Source organism: Neopelma chrysocephalum, unplaced genomic scaffold (assembly GCF_003984885.1).
Source record: "Neopelma chrysocephalum unplaced genomic scaffold, ASM398488v2 Primary Assembly neopelma1_80b, whole genome shotgun sequence".
NCBI lineage: Eukaryota > Metazoa > Chordata > Aves > Passeriformes > Pipridae > Neopelma > Neopelma chrysocephalum.
In genome coordinates, this window is record NW_020897742.1 from 7,109,413 (window position 1) to 7,123,017 (window position 13,605).

Sequence of the window (13,605 nt, forward strand, 5' to 3'; positions counted from 1 at the left end):
TAGTTTCTCTTGTCTGGGGTTCAACTGTTCACTTCTGTCAACAGAATCCTCAAAGTCTTTTTCACATTTTCAACTATAGCAGGAAGCTTTCTGGACCTCACATTAAGAATATGGGAAGTTCTATGTATGGCCACAAGGCACACAATCAAAGGATCCCAATAGCATCTTTTATCCATAGTCCAGCATGTTTGCATCCTGTGGCCTTGATCATTTTGATCAGCTTTATCATTTATTACAGGTTTATTTAAGTTTCTAAACACATTTGTAAGAAATTGTCAAAGAAAATAATACCTGGATATTTGAGGTCTCTCAATAGTGTTCGTACCAGGTAGTGAATTTGCTGTTGGGATTTTGGTCTTTTCTATGCCACATAGTAGCTGTAGTGGGGAGAACTTAGAGCAAAATTCCAATTCCAGTTAAGCAGAGGAGACTGGAAAGACTGTGCTAGCTTACACGCTGGTTTCTGTCAGCCTTGTGCATTGTATTTTCTGGATTTATGTTATCTTTCTTAAGGTCCATTTCATCCATATAAGGGCAGGGTGGCGAAAATTTTACTTACAATTTTTCTCTATGGGAATATGGAGCAGTTTCGTGAGTTAGACATATTCTCACAGGTTTCTGAATTTTAACAAAAAGGAATAAAAAATAGGAAAATGGGTGCTCAAAAAATTTAATAATATAAAGTATAAATGATATCAAACCATGTTTCCAACAGAATAAGAGTTTTCTAAAGACTAATTGCCACATGGAGACTGATCAAGCTGTTAAAAAGATGATTTTAGCTATATAACATCCAGCTAACTTTTTCATTAAAGATGTCTGTTACGCAAGCTGAGCATGCAGCATGTTCTGCCCTTTGGTTAACAAATGGAACCAGGTTATAGAAGTCAAAATGCAATTTAAAGCTGATGAAAAGTTGTGAGAGGTTTTATATAACAAAAGCTTACAATTGAGAGTTAAGGTATATTTCTTTCTAAGATGAGATTCTAGCAACAGACCATTCTTTTTGTTATGTGAATTAGTGTTGCCATGACACAGCACAGTGTTCAAGGTTCTTTCATGTTTGAGGTCTCCTTTCTGAGTACTGACATTTCATATCCTTATTGCTTCTTAGAGAAGTAACCTGGATTGCAGAATTATCTTTGTAAGTAAACCAGGGTGTCTGTATATTGTCACTGGCATATAATAAGTTTATTGTTTATGAAAGAGAAGGGGAGGAAAGGAATGCTAGTGGTCCATTATAAGATTTTATTTGTGCCCAGGATTTCTAATGGTAGAAAACAAAAGGAAAAGTTTGAATGTTTTGTATGTGTCCCTGGAACCTAGAAATAAAAACAAAGGCATAAAATATTGGCTGTGGGGAACAGTAAAACTGAAATGGAAATTTTGTGATGCCTTTCTGCCTTTCCTCACTAATTAAACCACAGGGAAGCAATCAGCAGAGATTTAACATTTTTGGTTTTGAATATTTCTCTCTTCTGAAATAATGTGATGGTTTGTGCTTGGCTAAAAGCAATAGATATTCTTGAATATGTTTACATATTGTGGCACCGTCAAATCTTCTTAATTTGTTATAGTACTTTGGAGAGGCGGCAAAATTTTACTAACTTCATTTTGGACCCCAGAAAAATCCTTTCCCACCTCAGCAGGAGTAGAATACAGAATTATGTGTATTTTTTAGAAGAGTCAGGAATTGAGTCCTGAGCTTTCACCTGCCAGTCAAATTGGACTTTTGTTGATATTAAAGACCCACTTTATTTTATGTTCATTTAAACCACAAAAAGTCCTAAAATCTAAACTGAAGATTCCTATTAACTTTTTCTCATTACTCAGCATTTTTTATTTTCCATCCTCTTTATGTTTCCTATTTGACTATAACCTTGAAGCCTGTTTGTGGTCCTCCCCATTTTGCAAAAAGTTAAGGATTCTAACTTTGAATGTCTTTGGCCTGCCAGTCATTTTGGACGAAGTGTATTTGCTTTCCCTTGTTCTTACTGTACATGCTTATGTCCTGTTTTGCCCCCACTCACCATGTTTGGTGCATAAGTACTTTGTGTACTTGGAGCTGTTTCAGTTCTGCCTCACCACCTCTCTGGTTGTCGGGGCTCTGGTTCCTGGCAGTGTGACTTCAACTTTTTCATCATAACCTAAGAACTGCTGTACTCTACAATTTTTTCCCACTTCAGCAATGAGAGAAAATGGTGTTGTGCTGCAGTGATGGTGAGTGTTTTTTGCCTGGATGGGGATATTTGTTTGGTGGGGGGTTATAACCTAGGTAGGCTCTAGGTTCTACAATACACTTTTTCCTCACTTCTCTCCATCCTCTTCCTCTATAAAAATCACAGAATATACACATCCACAGTCCGTAAAGCTGGTTTTAAAATACATTTTATCTGATATCTTTGTCGTGGACAGTATTGTGGACACATCTAAAAAAAGTGCACTAGTTGATATTTGCTGGTGGAAAGAACCTTCAAACTTTATTCTGTTGGGAAAATCTGCTTCTTGCTTTCCTTGCAGCTATTCCTGGTAAATAATCAGGCAATGCTTGCTCGTAGGATAAGCACAGTTGTCAGCTCATCTGTGTTGTAAGTAGTCTGTTAAGATCCTAGAAGAATTTTAAGGTTGCATTAAGGAGAAGTTAATTTCCCCCATGGTTTTCTAAGTTGTGTTTGATGCTGCAGGTCTGAGTGACATTGCAAATAATGTAATGTACAGGACATTTTAGCTCTTGCTTTCAAGTAATCTGAAGAAAACAAGATTCTACATTTGTTTAAAGACTCAAGAGTCAACCTTTGGTGTTCAGGTATTTTTACTCCGAAAGATAAAAAGAAATCTTGATTTTTTTCATTTTCTATAAAAGACAAATCCTCAAACTATAAGCCTATTTAACCTCAGGACATATTTACACCTTTGGAATATAAAGGAGGGTTTAGAGGTTTTGTTGTTCTGGGATGCCTTCTGGTTTTAATTTTCAACATCATCTTCTCAGTAGCTTCTTTCAAGGTGTGACGAGGAACCATGAATAATTTCCTCTGTTTTCACCATCTGTGCTACCTTCTGCCTCTCTTCCATCTGATGAGAGACTAGCTCAGCTTCATCAGACCTTTTTATATGCTAATATGAACTGGAGCCTTTAATTTTGTTGTCCGTGACTATGGTGTTCAGTAATTTTTATTTTTTATTTCTTGTCTTCACATCAACTTTCAGTCTCTCTGTATAATAATTTCTTTAAGCACCTGGTGGTACTTTGGACAACTGAGATCCATAGAACTAATTTGTCTGCATTTACAGTACACACTTTACTCCCAAGCAGAAAGTACAATGGTGATTCATCCTAGATTTGCAAGAGAAAGCATTTATGCTTAAAATTCAAATTCAGGAAAGTAGTCCCACTTCTGTAATTTTCCAATATAGGAAAGGACTGTTATTTTAATCACATCCTTGAAAATATTTGGACTTTCAGAAAAAAATGCAAATTACTTTTGTTTGGACTAGTTGTCTTTTAGCAGAGTCCTGACAGTGCAGATAGCTCATCTGAGATGGACCATGGCTTTTTTGCCTGAATAACTGGCTTCTAAAACATAAAATCAATTTGCTCAGGTTCTATCAACCACTTTATGGTTCTTCAAATTAATTTGTTTTAATTTCAGGGCCAGTAAACAAACAAACAAACAAAAAACCCCACAACCCCTCCCCCCAAAACAAAACAAAAAAATTTATCTGCATTAAATAGTCCCTGAAATTCAAGGGAGGGCAGAAATCTATCAGTTTTTTCTCTTCAGGAATCTTTTCAGGCTGTGAAAAGTTGGACAGAGTACCTAGATATTCATCCTTCTACTATGATGAGCCCCTTTCTAGTCTTGCTGGAAAAATAACCTTAGGTTTGATTTGGTTTGGTTTTTCATATCTATCTACATCTGTCAGATCTTGAACTAACATCTCTATCTGATCTCTAAGCTGATTAAAAATTCTTTACGTATTCTAGTCTATTCCTATTTCAATGTGAGTACTGGACATCTGTCAGTGTTAGAGTACTGATGTTCCTATGGTATGGGAGAAATCCTTATCAAGAGCATAAAGGGCTCTATGAGAGAGTTCTCCAAAAAGCCTTCTGTTTATTTTCTCTTGGCTGAAGGTCCAGACTTCCTGTTTGAGCTAAAGGAGCTCAACCATCCCATAGTCTGCTCCACATTCACTTTGCAGCATTATCTTGGTGCACCAGCCACACATGTTCATTCGGTATTCTCAAAGGCTCTTTAGGTTTAATTAAATTGTTTGCTGTGTGGAAGACCAACGGCAACAAACCAGGTAATGACCAGGATTAGGACTGCAGGACAGAACCTCGGTGGAGTTTACAGCATTGCCATTCATGATCATGTCTCTTCAGATTGTAGCATTGTTCAGGAGAGCAGGTGAAATCCACACTTAGGACGGTCTCTGCCACTTCTTTGGATAAAGCATCCATGAAGTCCTAGAGCTTCCCCTCTTCCCAAATGACTCTGTTTTAACTAGGGAGTGTAATTTTATGTAGCCTCCCGTACCTAGGCCATTCTTTCATTACCAGGGTGCTAGGAGGGGGATGTTTTTGTCTTCAGAAGATCAAGTCAGGATCATGTTAATAGCAAAGCAACCCTAGCTGAAAAGGCTGCTAAACAGGATAATGATATATGTATGACATGTCTATGGAGGACCCTGCTCAGTGTCACACTTTGTCAGAACTCTGGCAACCCTTGAGGAGAGTGCCCACTGTAGATACTTGTGAAGCTCTTCTCTGGTCAGAGCAGAGCCAAGAGACTTGGAGCTGGCATTCAGCAAGACTTATGGCATCACACACACATCAAGGAGTTGTTGCTAAACTTGTAAGATTATCTGTAAGTCTTAGCATGAGGACTGTGACACCCCTTTCCAGGTCACTGAGAGTGATGCATGGAGATGTTTGAACACACATTTAAAAATGGAGGAAAAAAAATATTCGTAAGTTGCACTGAAGGGTAAGTCTTTCTGAGAACTCTGGAATTCTGTAGTGGAGCCAGGACTGAGATGACACAGCACCTGTATCTGAAGTATGTGTGAAGATGTGGTGTGAACACATGCTGTGGGTAGTGCAAAGGTTGAAAATTCTTAACTGCCTGGGAACATGTGCAATTACAATATAAATATGTAAATGAACAACACTTATAAGAAAGTAAATCATTGCTAAAGAAAAGACATTTCAGAAACAAAATTACTGAAGGTAGTCATTAAAGTCTTCCAAGTTGATGCTATGTAGCACTGAAATTTTATTCAGATATCTTAGAATTATTTGGATTTGAAAATTCTTAAGAAAACGTCGTCAAAATTCATTCATGCTTAGCTACTGTATTGTATTTCTTTTTAATGCTTTCTGAAGAAAACCAGGCAGAAAAAGAAAAATCATTCAAGATAGGTTGATTCCACATAACTGTTTGGCTTATGTTTTTTTTCTTTCCTCTGTTTATCTTACAGAGCTAAATTAGCAGGACAATTCTGTAATCCTAAAAAATTAATAATTATTTAAAAAAGAAAACTTCTTAGATCAGAAATGGGAGGTTTTGAACACTTAGACCTGTCCAGCATACCAATAGGTTTTTGTCCAGATAGTAATTTAAGCATACTTATTTTTCTTTCAGTGACTGCCTCAAGTCAGTATGGCCAATCTGTTAGGCTACTGAAGTTAAGGATCCAGTCAAAAGAATGTATGAACCATGATCAGTTGTCTTGGAGAAAGGGAGAGACAGCTATATCGTGGAGATATAGCTATTAGAAGATAGGAGGGGACCACCTGGAACCACATTCAAGGCAAAAAGGGAGGCCCTGGGGAATTTACTTTGACATGTGCAAGAACTTCATCAAGTATTTAAACTTCAAGTGTGAAAGTCAATTTTAAGTTTTCAGGAATGATCCTTATGAAATTGCTCCAATTTCCTCCTTTGGCTGAGTAACCAGCCTGCAGAGGATGGATACAGCAGATGAGATGTTTGACTGCACTAGGACTTTTATCATTAAAGCTTAAGCAAATCATGCAATGGAGTAAAAGCAGACTGCTTCAAAAGGTAAACTTGGAGTGATTATTAGTTATCTCATGTCAAAGCAGGGTCACAAGGGGGTCTGTTGGGTCCATTCTTGTTCAGTACTTTAATTGCAACCCTATTGGTGGAATTTCAGTTTACTATTGTCTGAACCTGCCCTATCTCAAAGGACAAAACTGCTTGATACATAGAGGACTGTAAATAAACATGATGTCATTCACTAAAGGCAAGTATAAAGTATTGCACTTACAGAAGTGAAATCAAATGCACAAATATAAAATGGATTATAGCCCACTGAAATACTGCAGAAGACAAAGGGATTTTAGTGTGACTAGTAAACCAGTACTAAGCTAACGAGATAAGTGATACTGTGAAAGATAGAGGGGCAAAAAGGAAATCTCTGATGGGTGAATTAATAGAGTATCATCCAATCCAGGAGAGGTATGTCCTGCTACTGAAGGTGTGTCCAGACCTGAGCAACTTTAAAAAGCAACTGGAGGTGAACAGCAAAAACATATAGAAAACATGACTTACAGGTATGTAATATTGAAAGAGGTGGATTTGGAGGAAGGCTGAATGGACATAATTTCTTCCTATGTAAAATATTGTTACAGAAAGATGAGAAGCTCTACCAGTGGAGCATAAAATACTCAGCTTCTAATTTGGAGTGGAAAAAAACCCTGGTAGTCTGAAAAGAAAAGCTTTCTAACAAAGCAGTATCAGTGATACCTAGCCAGGTTGTGGAATTTCGTTCACTGGGAGTGCTTGAGAGCACTATAAGTGAACAAATCATAACATGACCTTCTGCCTCCCTGGTTTGCACATTTTGGTTTTACATGGCAAAATGCACAGAAATTCGTTTCAAACATCTGCTGTCACTTCGTTCACCTTGGATGGGATTCCCAAAGGAAAAACAGCCTGTGCCAAGCCGTTTATGTTCCTGGGAAATTCACCGATGGAGTAGGCCTGGGTGTAAATACCCACAAAAGAGGAAAAGTTGCAAAATTCCCCCTCACAGCAGCAGAAGCAGAAGTTCAAATGCAAAATGTCCCACTTTATACTATGAAATAGAAAGTGCCAGGTGACAAAGAGGCAGTGGCAACAATAACCCCAGACTGTTCCAGTTGTATGGGATACAGTGGCTGTCAATTGAAACAGAGGAGCACACCAGTGTATTTTGCATATCAGATTAATAGCTTCTTGTTCATGCCCTTGATGGCCAGGCTTCCAGTCACAAGTGTGATTTCTGTATTTTGCACAGTGACCTTACATCCTGCCTATCGTCATGTTGAGTGTTTGCTTTCATGTTACAATGTTATTAACATTGATAATTAAATGTATCTATCTTGGAAGAATTAAAATGGTTTGCTGTTTACTTTTTAACTTCTTAAGAAATTGTGCACTTCAGTGCCCTGTCTCTCCTTAGTCACAGTATCATCCAGGCTCGTTTTAATTGTCTCCTCACTGTTTACATGATGCTGTTTAATTCCTCAGAATTCTGCTAAATTTAAATCATTGTATTATTATAGTATGGTAAGAAAGGAGAGAGAGTATCTAATGCGCTTATTTAAGCAAAATGCAATCAACATAAAATCATGTTACCTGATCTTTTTTTACTTGGTGACATAAGGAAAACCAGGGATTGAACATTAATGCTTCCAACAGGATAAGGACCATTCTTTGGCCCATTACGATGGAATCTCTCCTATTGTTATTGATGTTCTCTCTGTAAAACATAATGCTATTCTGGAAGGACTTGTAGGCCATGTAACTCCCAGGTCATGACTGGCAATTGTTTGTGTGTGTGGCAAGTACAATTTTACATGATAAATGATGAATTTTAGTGCCTAAGATGTTCCCGTTTATAGTATTACATAGGTAACCCAGTATCATGGCATATCAGACATGCTGGTTCATAAGAATTCCTGAGAGAGAGAGAGAGAGAGAGAGAGAACAAAATTTCTCATTTTTACAGATGCATAGAAACATGAAGGAGTGAAATGACTTGCAGAGGTCACATACAAAATCTGTAGGAAATTTGGGCTAAGAGCTATGTCTTGTAGCTCCCAGTTCAAAGTCTTAACCACAGGATTGTTATTTCCCCCCACATCAGTGAAGCCCTGTTTCATCACCTTCAACAGCTGATAAATTACTGGTTTTAGCTGCTTAAATTCCAGAACTTTGAAGGGAAAGGTAAGAAGTTTTTGTGGCTTTTAAGTGTTTTCATAGACACCTTAAATCATTCACCAGCTCTATAGAAATTGAATTAAATGGACTTTCTTTCCTGACTTGTAATTATGTACGTAAGAAATCTGAGGAAGCCATTAGTTCATAAAAAAAATAAAATGTAGTTCAGCAATAGTTCAGAGACTAAGAGATAGTAAACTAGTACTTCTAAAACTTGAAATTGATTACATTTATAAAGCACTTTTTTTCTCTCTCCAGGAAACAGAATAATGTCTATAAACGTCTCCTCAGTGAAACATTCAGTTACTCAAAGAGGCATCTCTATCTGAAGGTCGTCTTGGAAGTGTGCTTCTTTTGAGATCTTTTTCTGTAATGATTCACATCAAATTGCCACACAGTTACCTTACACTTACCTTTAGGTTCTATGTTTCAATGTGACACTGTCTGAAAGATAAGGACAGATAACTAGTAACTAGTTGTGTCAAGTATTAGTTCCAAGTATTCCTCCACTGCAGGCCTTAGGCATTTGCTTTTGGGCATGTCTATGCTGCAGTCTGGTGGCATTAGGTCAGCTCATGCAGATAAGTAGGACTGAAAAAGTTGTCTGAAGCATCAAAAGCAGTCAGGTTGCAAAGATTGTCAGTACAAGGCTGTCAGTACAGCCTTGTGTATTTTCCATGGCTGTCTCCTACATTAAGGTCTGTACTGGACAGTTTTCTTTGATGTTGGTACCTAGCCTAGCAGAATGAAAGTTTGCTTTGGCTCATCTTTACATACTGCAGTCATGCTTCTCTTGTACTTGCATGCAGAGGTATCCTTTTTCAGGATTGGAAAAATGCTGGATCTTCACATCCACTCCCTCTAACCTTTGGGTTACTGCATGAATTAATGCCCCTCAAAATAGCACTTATAGAGCTGGTTTTCTATTGTAAATCTGAAATTTTTATATCAAAAGAACCTGCTGTTATTGTTTCTTAGTGAATGAGTTTCATTGGCAAATCTGATTGATAGAGAAATTTAGATCACGGAACTCTTGGTTAGCATCAGTCCTCCTTTCCTCTGTCATTTACTGAACTCTGCTCATCATGTCTGTTATTTCTGACATAATCATAGTCCTTTTTATCCTTTGCTGCATATAGTTCTGAAGGAGAAAACCCCACTTTTTATTCCTTATGTAACCAACATAAAAAAATTCTCCCGATTACTTATTTATTTACACATTTATTGGTAACCCTCTGAAATTGTATGTGAGGTCATGATATTATAAATACTTAAGATTTAATCAGAAATAACACTAAAAACTTTAGTATGAAATCTCAAAAAAATAAGTTGCCAAAGTTGGCCTATTTTTTTTCTTCTCCCTGCTTTAAGTGAATTACATGCTTCTTATGATAATATTTTGTTATTACTGTATGCTTGGCAGGAATTGTGTTACTGAAGATGATTCATTCATAATTTTCCTAGCAAGTGAACCTGCAAAAGGAAGTTTTTACAAAATACTTCTACAGGTAATTATCTTATTTTTCCTTAGAAAATGTTAAATTTGATCTATTGTGGCAGGTATAGGAATCAAGGGCTAAAATCCTAGTTTATTTTCCATAGGTTATGCAGTGTGAATAATTTACAAAATGGAAAAAAAGAAATAATTTATATTCTGATTGAGGTGCAAGGCCAGCTGAAACTAGCATTTTATGTTTTTAAAACCGTGGAATTACAAGAGGGCTTTTTAACACTGTTAAAACTCTTTGGTGATGCTGAAGGATAAATCTGTCCATCCCTTTCCTGAGTTGACAGAACATGTTAAGTTTTACAGGCTTCTGTTCTAATAGCTTTGCTTTTTTTCTCATAGAATTCGTGACTGCACTTACTTTCTACATTGTTAATATACTTTTTTGTGTTCTGCCTCTTTCTTACCTGGACAGTTCTTCTTTACCTCATTCATTGTATTTTCCACGTTTTCATTACCTGTAATTCTTTGCATAAAACCTGCTTTTCTTCCCTTCCCTGGCAGAATTTCCTTCAGGCTTTACTTCTCTGTATGTGTGTGTCTGTGTGTACATGATACCACTTATTCTTTCTGTCCTATGTATTCCTCTTGTCTCATTCTTCTACTTGTAGTCACATTTCCATTGTTTCGTGACAGGGTGCTGTCACTTCACATTTTTCAGTGGAAGTCCAATAAATCCTGTAGTATTTACTGAAAGTACTTGCTTCATTTTCTCACTTTGATGCCTGGCTTCTGAGTTTCTTTTTTCATTTGAAAAGTTTTGGTTATTTTTGAGCTCATAACTAACAAATCTGCTCCCCTCCAGAACTGCCATAGTCCAGGTATGTTTCTGCCTTTGGATATCTCTCCATAAGTGCTTCCTTTCCCCTAGCAAGTACTGTTCCTCCATCTTTCTTTTATCTTTTTCAAAATTACTGCTGAACTCAACCCCCCCCTAAAATATTAATAAATAATAGTAAGTACTCAAAGCTGCCAAAAAATAACATACAAAGCAGCTTTTTAAGAATAGCTAGACTGAGTTTATAGATTCGGCATGTGATTTACTCAGCTTTCTAACTGTTATATCTTTTGAAAAGTACTAATGGGAGATTTACTTGATGCGTTTTACACAAACTTTTTAATTAAAAAAGGCAACCCCCTACCAGTGGCACTGTGTTCTCATATACTTAGGAGGAGAAATATAAAAGCAGAAAGGAGATACTTTCCCAAGAGGTTATGAAATATAGCTTAACCAGTTTTTCTGAAATAGCCTTCCCATCATTTTATTCCTGCATATTAACTCTTGTTGACACTGAATCTGAACTTAAAAAAAAAATATTTACATGTTCATAATTTTGGTCTTTTTTTTTTTGTATACTCTTGCTCTGGGAGCAAATCTCTCCTACCCTTAATCAATGGAAGATAAGTATCTTATGTCTGCCACATCTCTTGTAGTTAACCTCCAGCGTAATGATGTCCATGAGAAACGTTTTCTCTCATTTCCACTGAGGTAAGTCTGTGTCTTTCTGATGCTGTATGAGAGTATGTCTTTTCTAGAGGGCACTAATATGTTACTGCTGGGTCTGAGCATGGCAGAAATCTCAGCAGCAGCATCTGTTGTGAGCACAAGCTCTCCTGTGTTCTCTGCTCTCTACATTGGTTTACAGTAGACCATAATTACATTCCTTCTCTTCAAGTAGTGCACAGATTTCTAAAAGGCCACATAGAGCTTGTGGATAAGCAGTGAGGTTTGCAGAAAATATGACTGAAGGACACTTCTGGAGTTTTTAAGACACTGCATTTCCCTGGGGTGCTGGTATCAGACATAGCCAACCCAGCTCAGTTCTGTATGTGTGCTTGAGTGACATGGTCTGTTTGGTTTGGAAGCTGGGCTCTCTACTCCAGGTGAAAGAAACTTGCACAAGACTGAAAACACAACTCCAACTTCATTGCTTTTTTAAGGCCAGATATGCTGCTTTGATCTTTTCCAGTCTAATATGCAGTAAATATTTAGTCTTACATTATCTCTGTCCTCCCTTTTTCTTTCTGCCTCTGTCTCCCCCTTTAGAGCTCTACATCTCTTCTCAGGGTGAGAAAAAAATAAGATGACAGGTATAAATCCAGTAGGATATTCAAGTTCTGTACTGACAAACTACATCAAAGTGAATCTACATGCCAAAAATATGAGGAAAGCTGTTCTAGGAGAACATGAGATGCTGAGAATACATGGAGGAAGTACCACCCAAAGCTGATCTTGTGCTCATCCGCAAGCATCAGTTACTGCAGCTGTTAGCAAGAGGGCTGCACAAGATGGGCTTCAGTGAGGCAATACTGCTGGTCCTGTGTCTGCTCAAATGCAAGATGGTAAGTACCCAAATAATTTGTTCTCTTTCAAATGAAAGAGAAATTCAGCAAAAATACAATCCAGTTATTAAAAAAAAAAAGAAAAAAAACCCCAACTCTGTATGAGCTTTTGAAGTTCTGCCATCAGTAGTAAAATTAAGACCTGTTTCAGGCTGTTAGTTTTAAGTAGAAATACCTGATGTATTCATAAAACTGTTCACCACAGACATCGTGTCATTTGTGGTGATATTTACAAGAAATTATAAAAACTTATTCTTTTTGGAAAGGAATGTAGTTACTTTAATTGTTTCAAATCTGCATAGGTCTTGTAGCTTCATATAACGTCATTTTATCTATCTATTCATCATGTTCTTGTGAAATAGCAACTAAAGGACTGTCTTCTAGGGCAGCTAGCAGCAGAGTCCACTGCAGCACTTCCTGTGCAATTATTTTTTCTCAGTTTGGCCCTATTTATAGTTTTTGCCTAGGGTCCCTCTTTTTGAATATTTTTTTCAAATCAAGTAACCATCTGAAATATTAATTCCTCTCAGTTACTAGGATTGACTCCAAAATTGCATTTGTTCGTTTTGTCCTTTGTTTTTTCCTTCAATTTACTTTAACAAGTGGCTCATACAATCAGTGACTGTTGCTGTGCAATATCAGTTTTGTTTTATTGAGATAGTGTTTGCATTTGGCTCCTACATTTTCAAATTATGGTAACTTATATGGCTGTTCTAGAGAGGAATTATGGTAATGTGGATAAAACAAGTTTGATTTCAAAGATCAACATTTTCATTTATCTGTAGAATCAGGAAATACTGATCCTTTTACAAAACTGTAGTTTTAAAGAGTACATTTGTAAAAATCTTTTTCTGAACAAAATTGAATACCAGCATTTATATAGTTTACTGAATCTTTTGTCATGAGACAGTTGCATTCTGCTATCTCTCTTCCTTACAGCTTCCAGTAAAAGCTGTGTAAATCATTTCTTGTTGTAAGTAAGCAAGGGCAGTGGTAAACAGGAAGAGATGCTTAATCACGAATATGATAATTCTCATTAGTAAATTATAATTTTATCTCTTTCCCACACTGCGTGAATTGATCCAGACTGCAAACTGTTGTATGGAAGAATCCTTTACACATACCAGATTGTTTAGAGAATGTGTTTTACTTTCCAGAATCAAATATAAATTAGTGCTAATCAAATTAGTGCTTTTCCCCATAATGGTACAAGCAAAGTATTTATTATTTCAACGCAGCTTTTTCTTCATGCTTTTATGAACCGTGTCACTTAGGAATTAACTTCCCAGCCAACAGAGCTGAATTTGTTAAAGTATCGTTTCGCAGAAGCAAGTACAAAACGGGGTTTTAAATAATGACGGGAGACCTGGGCGCTAATGGCAGCCCGTGAAGGGCGTGCGGGGCGGGTGTCGCTGTGCGGGCCGGTGTCGCTGTGCGGGCCGGTGTCGCTGTGCGGGGCGGGTGTCGCTGTGCGGGGCGGGTGTCGCTGTGCGGGGCGGGTGTCGCTGTGCGGGGCGG

At 37.3% G+C, this 13,605-nt stretch overlaps 2 long non-coding RNA genes across 3 annotated transcripts in view; both read left to right on the top strand.

Moving 5' to 3' along the window:
• Positions 1–334: 334 nt before the first annotated feature.
• On the top strand, positions 335–9,483 carry LOC113970882. Of its 2 annotated transcripts, XR_003535365.1 has the most exons (4): positions 335–1,144; positions 5,652–6,074; positions 6,487–6,586; positions 8,026–9,483. It is a non-coding gene; the product is annotated as an uncharacterized LOC113970882 (long non-coding RNA). The 2 variants fall into 2 exon arrangements; XR_003535364.1 differs by lacking the exon at positions 8,026–9,483 and having other exon boundaries at positions 6,487–6,728.
• Positions 9,484–11,090: 1,607 nt separating this feature from the next.
• Positions 11,091–13,605, top strand: part of LOC113970914 — a 15,707-nt gene continuing 13,192 nt past the window's right edge. Inside the window, exons 1-2 of the long non-coding RNA XR_003535381.1 lie at positions 11,091–11,233; positions 11,792–12,087. This is a non-coding gene — a long non-coding RNA (uncharacterized LOC113970914). The remainder of the gene's footprint in view (positions 11,234–11,791; positions 12,088–13,605) is intronic.